This window comes from Lygodium microphyllum, chromosome 26 (assembly GCF_053477565.2).
Source record: "Lygodium microphyllum isolate KBCC chromosome 26, Lygodium_microphyllum_v1.1.10, whole genome shotgun sequence".
Classification (NCBI taxonomy): domain Eukaryota; kingdom Viridiplantae; phylum Streptophyta; class Polypodiopsida; order Schizaeales; family Lygodiaceae; genus Lygodium; species Lygodium microphyllum.
The window spans coordinates 30484999-30502071 of NC_141160.1; positions in this window are offsets into that span (position 1 = coordinate 30484999).

A 17073-nucleotide genomic window follows, 5' to 3' on the forward strand; every position below is an offset into this window, starting at 1 on the left:
TCCAATTTTCTCTCTATTCAAATTAGAGAAGACATATATCATAAAACTTGTAATGCATCCTTAAACTTTAATAATACTCTTATAAAATACTTAATAGTCACTAATTACTATTTCTACCTTGAATATCATTTCACAAAGAAAGTATCCTCTAATAATATCCATTAGCCCCAAACTGTTAATAACATACTCTAGCTAAAAAATAAACTATAGTCACCTTTCAAACATTTGACAAATTCCTTTCCTATCTCAACTTATTAAATTTTCTTTATTTTTATTCAAAAAATAAAAATATTCATATTAATTACTTTCAAACATAAAACCTCAAACCCTCTGAACCAAAGATTTGTCATAATGAATTGAAGTTGCATACCAATTTTTTTAATGCTCCCCCCACCCACGCTGCCAGCTCTGGCAGACAGAGGGGTAGCTGCAGTGGAATGACGACCGTGATGACGGCATATCAAGGTGACAAGGGGGGCTGCAATGAGGTTTCAAGCACAATGAAGGATCTACAATTGTGGGGATGATGTCGAGGACTGTTGAGATATTAGCAATCACACCTAATGTAGCCTCTTTGTATGAGGCAGTTTGGGATGAAGACATGCAGGCTGTAGGAATCCCATATGCACAAAAAGGGAAAACGGTACCCATCTAACAACTATAAAGCATTGTACTTGACTACCAATTTTGATAGATGAATGAATACATGATGATGCTTTTCTTTATCAGTTAGTATCAGTCTTGTACTTGTCAATCCTACACAAGATTGTGTTCATGAGTCCAAGCTTCCATCTTGGAGCCTAATTCACTTAGGTAACAGTTGTGGTCTTCAGTCAATGTCATCATGAGTTTAGTCTATGCTTACAAGCCACCATAGCCATACTCTAGATCCTGCGTATTTTAACAAGGATGTTGATAAGGACAATGGGTAAGGACGATGGGCACACCACTATCCCTTCTCTCCCCCTCAACCATATTCTACATGTGGCGGTGGCCCACCTGGTCGCCTAGATGGAGAGAGGGGCACCTCATTTTTTCCCTCCCTCTGCTGTCAAATTGAATGAGAGAGAGAGAGAGAGAGAGAGAGAGAGAGAGGGCACTAAGGAATAGGGAAAGAGAGAGAGGGAGAGAGAGAAAGGGGGAAACTTCTTAGAAGCTTCCAAGCTTCCTCCCCCCTCTTTGAGAGGGTTCCCATGGCCATTCTCCTACGAGAAGTCAACTCCTTAGTAGCCCGTGTATGTATTCATGAAGGAAAGGCCGAACTATATGATGCCTCCCAAGCGAAGTAAGGTCCAATCGAGCTTGAATCTTGCATCAACTGATGGAGCTACGGGTCAAGGAATTGCGACACTTGGTAACCAGGTGCATTCCATAAATCTTACTCTGGTAGGAAACTTTTAAAAACGTAGATCAACTACATTAGGTAGGGATAAGTATTCATGCAAAAATCTATGATAGCTAACCACCAATTAGGTTGTATTATAAAATCATGTTTAGAATTGTGTTTTAGTGCACTATGGCATGTTATAGAACAAACAATTTGCACAAAATATTACGCATTGGTGCACACTGAAATCAAGGATTTTATTGATTTTGTTCATAGAGCATTATATTTATGCACTAGCATTGGCATGCTTGAGAGGTAAAAGGAACTAAAAAATGGATTATCAGGTATAAATGCCAATTCGTCACTCGAAAACCAGGTACCGCTACGGTAACTTGTCCTATGAGCAGAATGATAGAGCATGGTAATCATAGGAAGTAGTCATATTTTCTCATCATGTGATTTTTATAATCGAAAAAGTAGATGCGTATGAATTTAGTTCATGATGGTCATGATAGGCCACGAGTTGATTGACCATCTATGGGTTGTTGCAATACTAACTGATTATTAGGCATGAATTTTTTCAAGTGCATCTTAGGTTACCAATATGTATAATATGCAAGACCGTGTAAGACCATGGCATCCCATTAACCATTAGAGAGATGTGGCTTGCACTTACATTAGCCATGACAAATTCATGTACCTCGCACAAGGAAAAATATAAGTCACAATTTATGATTTACTTGAGTTCATTGAAAATAATTTCCAAGAATAGAAGCTCCACATTGCATTGCCAACTCAAGAAAGACTTGCATCTGGGCTTGTGCGGCATCATGGATAGTTCCGATTTTGCACTACATGATAGGGGCTCATCCTAAAAGATAGACTCAAGATGTGCATGTAAATGGTTAAACTTAACTACAAGAGACAGTTCAGAGAATAAAATCCTATATGATAAGTAGGGTTAGGGTTTAATTTGACTTATTTAGGGTTAATTGAAAATAAGCTAAGATCACAGGATGACCTAGTATTAAGTAAATGTGCTCATGGGTCTCTATCCTAGCAGCTAGCCGCAATGAGCCCAATAATACCTTTAGGGGGTATCATTCTTAACCACGATACAACTCAATGACAATACAAGAAAACTCGAGTGTCATATCCGCCAGGAAGAATGATCAATCACCATGAGTCCTTCAATGCTCGCGGCTATGCTAAAGGATTGCAAAGGACTTAGGTTGCTCTTGGCTTGCACAAGGAATGAACAAAAGCTTCTATTATGAATTCTTAAGGGAGTGAAACCCTAGGGTAAACTTAGAAACCCCTTAGAAGGTCATGGCAATTGTCACCAAGGCAAAAAAGACCCAAGAAGGGTGAACGCTAAGCATTCAAAGATGGGAACTCCACCTTAGTAGATGTTGCGAGCACTCACCTTCATTATTGTTTGTGCTTGTAAATTTAGGAACAACATCTATGAAAGGATTGTATGACCCCAAACTCACAAAAGAAATTGGAAAAATGAATCAAGTTGAATACATGGAGGGGACACCAAACCACCCCTAGCTAGCCACCAACTCTATCCAAGGGGGTTCTAAATAACCGTGATGGGAACGTGAACCGAACCCACCAGAAGAGGTCTCTCTGTCGGCTAGTTTGAATGTAGGAGGATGCTTAGATGCCAAGGGGGACTTTGGTTGTAAATTCCCTGCCTTAGGGTCCTACTGAAATGATCTATGAGACTCGAGATGGATTCTCGAGGCCCTATTACTAGTGTAAGGGTGAAAACTTGTAGGAAATAAGACGCATCCTCACGGATTGCAAGAATCGTCCTTTTTGGACAAGACTTGTATCTCAGTTAAATTGCTAATATAAAGTTTACTTCCAAGGAACCTGTCTGAATTGTTTTCGTGTCAGTGCCATAAGTTACGTGAATGATCCCTGTTCCTTAAAAGGCTTAATTAAATAAGCTCATTTTAAATGTCACACATAAATGTGGTAGGACCTAACTAGATAACTAAAGAATGCCTAATAAGGGAAGCGAGTGGGCAAAATCCCCGACGGGTCCGTCCTATAGAAGGGTGGTCCTAGAGGATTGGGAGGCTTCTCACAAGGTTCTACAGTCGTATGACCTTTAGGTATTGTTAGGCTAGAACCTGATTCATGCCGTTTTAGGGGACCGGAATGGGACTATGCCCTACAGGCAGAGAGGTTGAGTGGCACATCCCTCTCGTTTCCTAGTCTCTTTGAACTAAGTGCGGCATGGGTCTGCTTCGGCTTGGTTATCTCTGCGTAAAGTAGGATATCCAAATCCCGATGCTAGAATACTGTGAGGAGACCTTGTCCCCTAGGAACCCTAATTTCAGGTCGATCCCAGTGGGGCCACGAATGCTGCGTTGCGAGGCAAACACGAGAAACCCTTGGTGACAAACCGTATAACATTCCATGGGAGTTCCGGGCAGTGTCGCTTAGATTCATCTCTCAATGGACAGCTAAAAGCGTGCCTGGACAGCCGATAGGTGGCACGTTACATATGGAATCTCCCTCAACCCCAACTAATGTATGTTTGGAGTCTCTTTAGGTGCTCTGTTGGGCCACATTGTCTCCACAGAAGGGATAGCAACAAACTCTACCAAGATTAAGAAGAATGAAGCTCTAACAGCATTAATTAAACTCAAACAATTGAGGGGATTTCTTGGCCATGAAGGACCGCCCTGCAAAAGCTTCTAAGGAAATATGTAGAGTTCATTTGGACAGATGATTGTGAAGAAGCTTTCAATACTCTGAAGTAGTATCTAGAAGCTTTCAACACTCTGAAGCAGTATCTAATTGTGAAGAAGCTTTCAACACTTTGAAGCAGTATATCTGATTGAGACACCCATTCTACAACCTCCTGATTGGATGAATGAGTTTCATATGTAGATTGATGCATCTATTGAAGGCTTAAGTACAATCTTATGCTAGAAAGGCTTCTACAAGTTGGATTAGGCCATCTACTATACAAGCCATAAGGTCACTGATCGGAAAAGAAACTAGACACTGACTGAGTTGATTGACCATCTATGAGTATCTCTTAAAGCTAGTAAGTGGTAGAGACACTCAATTTTTGAATAAGATCATGGAAGAGCTTACAGAGCTTTACAAGTTTTGCCACCATTGCAAGTCCACACTCTACCACCCCAGAGCCAATGGCCAAGTCGGAGTTATCAACCGCATCATCTATTCTATCCTAACAAGGATGATTGCTACACATTGCCATGACTGGGACAATCGCCTTATAGAGGCCCTCTGGGCATACAAAACCTCCCATAAGACTACTACAAGATATACACCTTTCCTGTTTGTGTCTGGCAAATAAGCTATCTTCCCTGTCAAGCTAGAACTACGCTATTTACGAGTAGCTATCAAAGAGAAACTCTAAGATAATGAGTCCCCACATCACCATTCCTTCACTTGGAATGTTTGGATGAGACTCGTCAGATGGCCTTATAGTGTATGGAAGCCACACAGGCTTTGGGAAAGGCTTACCATGACAACTTCATCAAGCATAAATTCATAGCAATGGAAACCCTAAAATGAAAAAGTGATACAAAATCTAATTCATAGGGGCACAAACCATAAAATACAAAAGGGATGCAAGCCCTAAAATGCCGTTGGGTAGGTGTACGAAGTAATGCCATTGTAGTGGATGCAAGGGATGAAGTATTTTTGAGATAGCCACCAAGCACTCATGTGCTTGCTTGCCAATGAGTGCCTAGTAGAGGTGGAGAACTGCCTCAAGATGCTCATCGGAAAGGAGGCATCCACAATATTGGCTAGGTAAAGAAGAGACAAGCTAATTACTAGTATTGGCAGCGCCAATTAGCTCAGAATGATGATTAAGCTTAACCTTGTAGCTTGGATCCATGGGAGAAAATATAGGGGTGAATTTAGTCATGCTACAAAATGAAATATCTCAATACAATACTTCTGGAGGGAAGGAAAGATCCTCAATGTGAAGTTGCTCCCCAAGTTGTGGATTGATGTTGCCACCAGTGCCTAGCCTAGACCTTGCTCGCTTTGATGGTTGACTGGGAGGATGTGTATTGCTAAATCAGAGATATATGCCATGAAGGGAGCAATGTTAGAATATAGGTTTCATGCAAGAGCTTCTTGTTGAATTCAATCCAGAGACATGGTTACCATAGATTTTCCCACACCATAACCTTTGCTAGGATCTACAACCAGAGACCTCTAGGCTATGAGAGAGATAGAGAGAGATAGTATGACAAAGCACTAGGAGGGTGGTCACATAGGATGAGAAAGAATTTGTTGGGTCCTCTTTATGGACAGGGAGAAGACATTGTTGGCATTGTCCTCAAGCAAGTTTTTAGGAGAAGATGGACTAGAAAAGTTCATTCCAACCCTTTAGCAGTTTATCAATGTAGGCCTCACCTTAGCTTTCTAGAATATTATGGTATGCAGGGTTATGCCAAAGAGACTTTTTGAGGGATTGATTGGGCATTGCATAGTGGAGGCTAATCATTTTGTTTGGAAATGCCTACAAGATCTTTGCATAGGTGATTGGTCTAAGACTAAATTTGTTAATGTTGATATTACTAACCCCACCCAAACAAGTTTAGTTCGAAAGTGCACCATCTCAAAAAATATATTCACCTTTTGGGAGCTCACCAGTCTTGTTTATTCTAGGAACTAGAACTTCATTATGCTTCTTTTAGACTTTGAGAAGGCATATGACTCTATGGATTGGACGTTCTTGCAAGGCATGATGTTAAGATGGGATTCCTATTGCAGTTGGTCAAGGGTGTAGTGGATCTTTATTCCTTAGTACACAACCAATTTATGACCAATTGGGCTAGAGGGGAGAAATTTAGCATTCAAAGATGTGTGATATAGGGCTATCCACTAGCCCCCTTTTTGTTCCTACATGTTGTAGAGGCCATGACGTCCTTGAGCATTTGTAACAACCACAGATATATTTTGCAGGAAAGTAGGATATTTTGCAAGAAAGTAGGTGTCCTAACTAATTGGCACGAGTCCTATGAATTCCAAGTAGGCAACATTAGGTAGCATGAATGGTGATTCCACAAGGATTTTGCATGGGTTTCCCACAAGATTGTGGTGAGATATCTTAGATGCCATGTGCGGATTGACATTACTTTAGAGAAACAATTGGCATGGCATCACCTCTTCTGAGCATCTGAAAAAATCTCTTTTATTGGAGCTTTGTGAGGCTTTCATTAGTAGGGAGAGTAGTGATAGCCAATCAAATTCTCCTTCTAACCATGTGGGCCACAATAATACAACTCTCGTGACAAGATCTCGGTGTGTTGTAGAAAGGTATAGTTGTAAATGACTGCTCGATTGTTATTTGGGGGAGGATATGTGAGTGTAGGGCTCATCAATACCTATGGGTGGAGGTTGAGGGTGGTGGTGGTTTTGGGGGTTTTCTAGTGAGTCGAGATCTTGACAAGCTCAACAAACTTGTCCTCAATGACCCCACGTATGAAGTGATACCTCACCTCAATGTGTTTCGTCTTCCCATGGAAGACTGGATTCTTGGCTAGGATTCTTGGCTAACTGAATAGCACTCGTAGAATTGGAATGCAGTGTAGGGATAGCATCAATACCAAGGTCATGAACCAAACGGCCTAACCATATGGCCTCCTTGCAAGCCTCAATGGCTGCAACATACTTGGCCTCAGTGGTGGAAAGAGGGTACACTTTTGCACCCTGTACATCCAAGAGACAACACCTCCAACATAGGTGAACACATAGTCAAAAGTGGACTTCCTAATATCTGCAGGTACTGCATAAAAGAGTTAGTGTACCCCACAACTCCTGTATCCTGCCTGCCATAGCATATGCATATATTTGCAATGCCCTTCATGTACCTCATGATACCCTTCACGGCATCCCAATGGTTCTTGCCAGATGTAGCCATCTAGCCTGCCACAACACCAACTGCAAAGGCAATATCTGGATGAGTGGCTATCATGGCATACCCAAAGACTGCCCACAGTGGATGCATAGGGAAGCTTGGCCATCTCGGCCCTTTGTTCATCTATCTGCGGACAATTGGCCTGTGATGCCTTCACATTAGAAGGAAATGGACAACCAATATGCTTCACGTCCTGCATGTGAAAGCGCTCAAGGACTTTATCAATGTACTCCCTTTGTGACAAGTAGAGGAGTCCTTGATGCCTATCACGTCTAATGTGCATACGAAGTATGTGAGAGGTCTGTGTCCTAGATCCTTCATCTCAAAGCTTTTCTTGAGCCGAGCCTTAAGAGCATCTAGCTTATCATGAGCTTTCCCTACTAATAGCATATCATCCACATAGAGTACCAAAATAAGCAAAGATCCATCACAGGCTTTCTTCGTGTATAAGCATGGATCCATAGCACTATGATTGTAGCCCGTTGACTGCATAAAGGCATCAAACTTATGATACCATTCCCTAGGTGCCTATTTCAAGCCATAAAGACTTTTCTTCAACTTCCACACTAGGCGCTCCCTGCCAAGCTCTGCAAAGCCCTTAGGCTGCTCCATGTAAATCTCATCATACAAGTCTCTATGTAAAAAAGCCATCTTGACATGCATCTGGTACAAGTCTAAGTTAAGATGTGCAACCAAAAGCCAAGACTAAGTGTAGGGTGGTCATCTTAACCACAGGAGATAAGAACTCATCAAAGTCAACACCATGCTCCTACTTAAAACCCTTTGCTACTAATCTAGCCTTATATGCTGGCTTGGGGTGTCCAGGGGTACTTTTCAGCTTGTACACCCACTGTCATGGTAGAGCCTTCTTGCAAGCATGCAAGGAAACCAAATCTCAAGTGATATCCTTATGCAAGGAGTCTATCTTAGACTGCATATCCCTCTCCCAAGAGTGACTATCACTGCGTATTGCCTCATTATAGGTGAGAGGCTCTCCTGCATCTGTAACCAAGACATAGTGCATGGAGGCCTCAAATATGTCAGGTGGGCATCTATCTGTAGTAGAACACCACACTACAAACTCTACTGCTTGCCCAACATTCTGTCCAACACCCTGGCCATGAGCATATGCTACTAATAAAGGCTGTCCAACTAGCTGTACGGGAGCATGCAGCTCCTCCTGAAATGTAACCCTATGTATCTCCATGACTCTCTCAGGCTGTCTATGCATCTTGTCTTCATGGAAGACTACATCATGGATGCTGTTGACTTTCCGCGCTTGCGGATCCCATAGATGGTAACCCATCTCTCCTGCATCTCCATAACCAAGGAATATTCATTTAACACTCTTAAGATCCAACTTGTTATGCTTGTCCTTGGGCACATGGCAAAATGCCTCACATCCAAAGACAGGTAAATGTGCTTAATAGGGAGGCTTTCCTGTCCATACCTCCTCTGCAACCTGAAAATCAATGGTACTACAGGATGATATATTAATGATATGCACGGTAGTCATAACTACCTCAACCCAAAAGTGCTAGGGTAGACCTGCATGACTACGAACCCTTTCCTGGATGGTCCTATTCATCTACTAAGCCATACCATTTTGGGGAGGGGTATAAGGAGCGGTCAACTGATGCTTAATACCCCTCTCATCACATAACTGCTCAAAAGCACATGATACATATTCACCCCCATTATCTGTCCTAAGGCATTTCAGCCTATGCCCAAACTCGTTTTTTGTCAAAGCAAGCCGTGTCTGAAAAATTGCCAAGACATCAGACTTCTACTTTATGGGATAAGCCCATACCTTACGTGAAAAATCATCTATGAAGGTAACAAAATACTTCATACCATGCAAATATTGAAAGGGCATGACATCAAAATGCACCAAAGCCAAGGGCTCACTCATGCGTTACAAACGAGACTTCTTATGCATAGACCTAGTTTTCTTGCCATAAAGACAATGATTACAAGAATCAAAATGAGAATAGTCAAGGGGTTGTAAGTACTGCAAACTAGAAAGAATTTTCATTCCCTTAATGGACATGTGCCCCAAACAGGCATGCCAAAGAGATACATGAGGTAAAGACCCCACAAAAAAAGTGTGATCAATTGTATATCCAAAAACAACTAAGGGGTAGAGGCTGCTAGCCTTAGCACCTCTCGCAAGCACAAGCCTACCATGAGTAACCTTCCATATAGAGTTTCCAAAAGATACATGATATCCTGCATCATCAAGCTGTCCAGCCGATATGAGACTGCGTGTCAATGTAGGTACATGACGTACATTCGTGCATAACAAAACAGCTCTGCCAGAAGAAAATTGTAGCCTAACATCACCAATGCTGACAATCTTAAGAGACCTGTCATCACCCAAGCATAGAGAACCCAAAACAGAACAGTATGAATACCCACTCTCAACAAGGTGTCACATGAAACGATGCCCCTAAGTCCAAGAGCCAACACTATGCATACATAGAGTATATCTCTGACATATGCAAAGCACTAGATGAAGCTGCTGCAAGGATATAATCCCCATCACCATCCTCAGGTGGCATAACATTGATCTCTTCAATTTTAACACTTGACTTAGCAGGTGCTATGCTGTGATCAGAAGACTTTTCTTGCACTTTCTCTTTCCCCTTGTCTTTGTGCCTTTCATTGTGCAATTCATGACATAGTCGCCTTATTTGGCCTTTCTTCCCACAATGATGACAAGTTAGATTTGCATTTCTCCCATGAGACTTATTAAGTGACTTGCACACAACTTGGATCGAGATTTTTGTGAATCCTGTCCATGGCCATTACCACTGTCATTCTTTGCATTTCCATCATGTTGGCCTCTAACTGTCAAAGCATGAGACACATGAGAGGCATCCAAATTCTTATGGTTTATCTCTTCCTATAGAAGAGAGCTCTCAACATCAAATAGCTTCAGAGTAGTGGCAGAAGCACATAAGGTAGTGCGGAATACATCCCAAGGCTCATTAAGAGTTCCAAGAAAGAACAAGGAGTGACATCCTCTTTGAAATCAATGCCCTGCAAAACCAAGTTCTTAAGAATAGTATGAAACTGGCTCAGATGAGCTGACATGGTCAAATTCTCTTTCATGCAGAGATCCATAAGCTATTTCAGCCAATACATTTGACTTGCAGGACTTTGCTTGTCATAAAGGTTCTTGATCTTATCCCAAAGCTGCCAAGCACTTTGTGCTTCCTCAACCACATTGTAATGCACTTGTTCAGTGAGAGACAAGATGAGGGTGGACTTGTATGACTCATCAAGCTCCATCCATTCATCATTAATCATAGTTTTAGGATGCTCTCCACTCAACCTTGGTGGCTTTATCCATGATTTCTACACCAATACCTGCCAAACTTCGCTTTCTAATAGGTATAATTTGTACTATCAAGCTTAATGATGTTGAAGATAGCACTGGTAGTGGAAGAAGATGCCATACTGCAAGCTAAAATAGTGCAGATAGGCAGTTCAAAACTGCTTGCTGTAAACTGTAGAAAATGACCCAAAAAACACCAAAACCAAGGCAAAATGGTGAGAAACGAGCATTTAATGATGTTGCCCACCAAGTACTATCAAAAGTACATCAAACCAGGATAATTCAGCATGAAAATTCCATGTCAACAGTCCATACATAAATGCTTTGCTATAATAAATTTTAGACTTGTGAAAATGAGAGCTCACAATGCCAAAAGTGGATCCCAAGTCAATCAAATACTGCTAAGTCGAAAGCTCATATCATGCGGACATAGCATAGGTATATGACAGTCGATAATCATGAACCAACACCCAAGCATGCCATACAAACATATGCCAGTGAGTCAATACACCCCCCAATCAACGAAGCAAAATGTACTTGCCACTGCCAAGACTTGATACAAGTAGGTGTCAGCTCACACAAGGCTAAGTTACTTATGAAGGCTGTGGAGTCAGTAGAGAAAAAGCTATAAGAAGAGCTACCATGGTGGCTTTAGGCAATATACTAACTGCCATTGTGGAGAAATCTCTAAATGACCCAAGGGTAACAAGCACGCAAGAGGACATGTCAACCTTCTCAATACAGGAAGTCATTGAAATATCAGAGTGGAAGCATGAGAGCGTACACAAGAGGGAGAGAGAGAGAGCTCAAGTACAAGAAGAAGATCTTGCTTAGTGCGTTGTTCAAAAGTAGAACTAGTACACTCCCCTCAACTGTGAGAGTGACCTTTAGGCAGTTTATATAGCCTCTAGATGGCTAGGGTTAGGGTTTCCCCCTGCCTTCTAGTTCATTTATACCCAGCTACCCTTATCCACCCTTGCACACATAGGGTTCACATGCCTATCTCTCAACACCCCCCTCAATGCCAGAGAGGCATTGGACTACAAGGCATGTTAAGGCCCCCCCCTCAAACAAAATGGGATGCCTTTATAAATCAAGCTACAAGGGTGCTTATAACTAGAGTATTTATAGTGTTTAGAATAGACGATCTTCAGATGTTTTTGAGACAAAGTTGGCCTCCAATTCTTTGGGCACTTCAGGGGTGGTAGGACATTTATTGGTAATTTGCCCTGTCTTCTTACATTTGTTGCACTTCATTTTGTTGGGATATTTTTCCCAACAATTACTGACAAGATGTCCCTTCTTATTGCAAAAGGTGCATTTGGTTGAGACAGTATGAACCAGGAGTTGCTCATGGGTTGTTGAAGTAGATCCTTGGTTTCTTTTCTCCTCATCTAAGTAGGACTAGATGGTGCTTTCCAAAGTTGGATTAGAGATATTGGTAAGGATAGTTATAAGGGTTGGAAAAACCTTCTTTACAGCCTTCAAGAGGATGGCAATGGCATCTTTGTCCATGAATTTTAGCTTGAACGGAGGCCAGTTGTGCTATACATCAAGTGGGTTTGATGGATGAATAACCTTGGTCCCTTTGATGAAGGGCCAGTAGCCCCATTCCATCATTTTATACTTCATCAAGACCTGCCAAGGATGAAGGTCTTTTCCATGAAACTTATGGATTTGAGGCTAAACATAGGCATAAGCCATGGCCGTAATAAGAATGTCTTATCAATTGACCTAGGAAATGGCAGTGTCTAGTCCTTTACAAATGGCCAATTAAGTACAAACCAATTGACAAAAATGATCTATGTGTTTATAAATGCCACATAGCCTTACAACTGGGTGGACTTAAAACTGCAAGGATGAAAAGGGTTGAAAATCATACATGTGTAGTACCTCAAAATAAGATTTTCATCATCATCTTCATCAGCAAGAATTGAAAACAGGGGTCTGCAACCAGCGTGATTGCACGTGTTTGGGCTGAAGGCCTGCACTATCTACTACACTCAATGGTGACCATAAATGGGTCATGAGAAGCATGTATGCTTACTGAAAAAGGTCTTTGTGAAGTACATGGAGTAAGTACTTGTGGTTGAGCTCTGATATGAGCTGAAATAGAGTGGGCAGAACGGTGTAAATTGTCTGCACTGCTGTATACACAGCATACATGGAGTCTACAACACTTTGAAGAGCATTGGAAGCTCTTGAGTATGCCCAGAAGCACCTGTGAAGTATAGGTACATGCTGGAGGCTACGTGTACTTGTCTTGATCAATTGCAAGCTGAGTTTGGTGGCTGAAATACATAGATCTGAAGCTTCTTTTTTGGCTGGAAACTGTCTTGGATTGTGGGCAGTAAGCATTTTGCTTTCTACTGAAGCACAGAGTGACAGATGCAGACATCTGAAAGACATATATGCTATCATATGCATGTTAGAATTGTCTTGGGTTGAGAGGAGCATCAAATGCCACTGAATACTGGAAGTTTGCAGCTGAAATAAAAGAAATCTTGTCTTCTTGGGATGAATATAAATTGCAAACAGTTTGTTTGACTTGCTTGTCAGATGTAGATAGGGTATTGTCACTACATAGTCATGTACTGACGGTGACATACTGAAGCAAATGTATGGTCTGATTTAAGGACTTTTTTGAGCTAGTTGAAGCGGGTTATGCTGGTTTATTGACTGCAATTTTTACATAAACTGTTGGCATTGGTACTTGTTAAGAATACACTGGCTGATGTCTCTATGCTTATGTCTGAAGTGGCATATGTACCAGCAGTCAACTAAGCAGCTTTGGAACATGCATTACATGTATCCAGGTGGAGGTTGACTTTGGAAAGGCTGTTGTAATTGCAGTTTACACGTTTGGACTGCATGCTTTTGGACCCTGGCAGTGGATCTGCGGGAGTTAAATCTAAACCGAACATCAGGCATATGTATTGGCAGTTGTCTTTATGAGTTGGATCAACCGATTGTGACTTTGTTTGGGCTGATATTTGACTGAAATTTACTGGTTTTTTTCCTGCAATTAATTGCAGAAAAACCATCATAAAGTCTTACGGGCTGAAGGTAGTCAGGTTGTCATTGGCTTACAGGTAGTCAGGCAGTGTCTACGACATGGCAAATGCAGATAGAACTGATAATATAACCCAAATTGTGGGGGAGAAGCTTGACAGCAATAATTATGCGATATGGAAGTTCCGCATGGAGAAATTTCTGATAGGCAAAGGGTACTGGGACCTAGTGACAGGTGTTGAAGCTGAACCAGAGGTAGCAGATAGGAACCTCACAGCTGATCAAAGACGAGCGCATCGAGCTTGGACAGAAAGAGCTCGTAGAGTGCTACACTGGCTCTCATTATGTATCTCAGATGCTATGGTGATGCAGATTATGAACTGTAAGAGTCCGACAGATGCATGGAACATATTGGTCAGATACTATGGCACAACTACGAGTGCCAGAAAGATACAACTGAAGCAAAAATTCAACAACATAGAGAGGAAGAACAGATCCATACAGGACTATGTCACGGAGATTAAAACCTTAGCAGATCAGCTCGCATCTGTTGGTTCACAGGTTGAAGATGCAGATATGGTTGCAATGACTTTGAATGGCTTGGGTCCAGAATACAAGTCATTTGACACATCCGTGTCTGTGAGGGCTGAAATGCCCGACTTTAACAAGCTGGTTGCATTGTTGATTCATGAAGAGGTGAAGTTTGGCTTGGCTACAGGGTCAAGCAGCTCCAAGAATAAGGATGCAGTTTTTTACTCGAACCAGCGCGGTCGTGGCAGCCGTGGCAGGGGTTTTGGATCTGGCAGAGGAAGCCAGCAAAATGCATCCTTTAACAATAGCAATCAGCAGTCGTAAAATGCCAGAGGTGGTGGAAACTTCAGAGGCAGGGGGAGATCTAACTCCCGTGGCAGAGGCTCATGGCAGCAGCAGCGTCAGTCAAACAATCCGAATAACGACAAGGATTGTCATTACTGTGGGAAATATGGGCATATTGCAAAAGACTGCTGGAAAAAGCAGGGGAATCAGAAGGGTAAGCAGCATGGGCATTCTGCCACGTCCAGTCAGGCAGATGAGTTTGGTGACAGGCTGTTTGCCATGCAATATGTCAAGGATAAGGCTGCTGCAAAATCATCTAATGATGTAGTATGGTATATTGATTCAGGGGCATCAAACCATATGACCCCACATGGTGACTGGTTCACTGAGATGGTTGCAGATAAGCATGGCTATGTTTGCACAGGAGATGATACGCAGCATAGCATAGAGCACAAGGGGAAAGTGCCTCTGGTTGTACATGATGGCAGGAAGAAGAATCTTCATGATGTTTTGCATGTCCCTTCGATTACGAAGAACCTATTGTCTGTGGGCCAGATGACAGAGCAGAACTTGCAGGTTCGCTTCAATAAGCATTGATGCTTTATTGAAGAGTTTGGCAATGGATGCAAGTTGATCGCGAAAGGCCACAGAAATGGAAGAATGTTCACTCTTGATGCTACACTGCCAGAGCTGAATTCCGCCATGTTTGCCCAGGGTTCTGGCACTATCAAGGACTTAGAGATTTGGCACAAGAGAGTGGGGCATGTCAATTTGCAGAGGCTGCAGACCATGCAGAAGAAGCAGCTGGTAACAGGGTTACCTAGATTCCAATATTCAGATATTGGTCATGTATGCGAGGCTTGCCAGTTTGGTAAGCAGTCACGATTGCCGTTTGTCAGGCATGTAAGACAGAGTACACGACCACTGCAGTTAGTGCACTCTGATGTTTGGGGACCAGCTCATAATGCATCTATGGGGGGTTCCAGATACTATGTATCTTTCATTGATGACTACAGTTGATATACCTGGCTTTACATATTGAAAACAAAAGATGAGGTCTTTGCTGTTTTTCAAAAATTTAAAGCACAGGTTGAGAAGGAATTTGAATGTTACATCTCTTGCTTGAGATCTGATAGCGGTGGGGAGTATGTCTCCAATGAATTTGCTGATTTTTGGCTGAAAATGGCATTCGTAGGCAGCTAACCTGCAGCTACACTCTGCAGCAAAACGGAGTAGCTGAAAGGAAGAACAGGGTTCTGATGGAAGCTACTAGGGCCATGATGAATGAGAAGCATATGCCGCTTTACTATTGGGTAGAGGCTGTTGTGACAGCCCCATATATTCTGAACAGGACTCCCACTGCAGGCATTCATGACATGACACCGTTTGAGAGGCTCTATGGCTATAAGCCGGATGTAAGACACATGAAGGTCTTTGGCTGTCTTGCTTATGTGCACATTCGAGATGAGAAAAGGAAAAAGCTGGATCCCAAAGCGCATAAGAGTGTGTTCATTGGATACTCTCAGGAGAAGAAGGCATACAAATGTTATGATCCCTCTATCAGGGAGACTTTGGTAAGTAGGGATGTCATCTTTGATGAGTTGGGCTCATGGTATGTATCACCAGTTGCAGTGCCATTGGATATGCCTTCCACTCATGTATCTACAGTTGAGTTGCAGCAGAACACTGATATGACAGGACCTAGTAGTCAGCAGACAGTATCCCCATGGACAGGGAGATTGCGACACTCATCGTCCACTGACACTGGTATGTCAGTGAGGGGGAGATATTATGATGTCTTGGACAGCAAAGAAAAAGAGAAAGCTACTGAGGATGGTATGATGGCACCTGGCAGAATGACTTCTGGATATGAGTCTGCTGATACGTTAGACAGTGAACTTGGCATTCCGACTGTCTATACGCTTGGTACGAGGCAGAACAGGTATATTCTGCCTCATGAGAGAGGGGAATCGAGCAGTGCACCACAGCCTAGACGATCGCAGAGGGTCAGATACCCTGTTGACAGGTTGACGTACTCTGGTTATTCTGCAAAGCATTATGCCTACATGACAAAAGTGATGGAGCTCAAAGAACCAGGTACTTATGTTGAAGCAGCAAAGGATGAAAATTGGTGCATGGCTATGGACGAAGAGATGAAAGCCTTGGCTGAAAATCAGACTTGGGATTTGGTACCACTGCCTGAAGGGAAAAAGCATGTTGGATGCAAATGGGTTTATAAAATCAAATATAAGTCTGATGGCAGTGTGGAAAGGTACAAAGCAAGGCTGGTCGCTAAAGGATATGCTCAGCAGTATGGCTTGGATTATGATGAAACATTTAGCCCGGTTGCAAAAATAGCAACCATACGAACTGTTATTGCCTTGGCTGCTGCAAAAGGCTGGAAATTGCAGCAGATGGATGTTAAGAATGCATTCCTCAACGGTGATTTAGCAGAGGATGTATACATGGTTCAGCCGGAAGGGTATGAGCACCCTGATTTTCAGCATTATGTGTGCAGGCTGAAAAAGGCACTGTATGGGCTGAAGCAGGCTCCGAGAGCCTGGCATGCTAGGATCATCAGTTACTTGCAGAGTCTTGGATTTGTTGTTGGCAGGGCTGATCACAGCGTGTTTACAAAGAAGACTG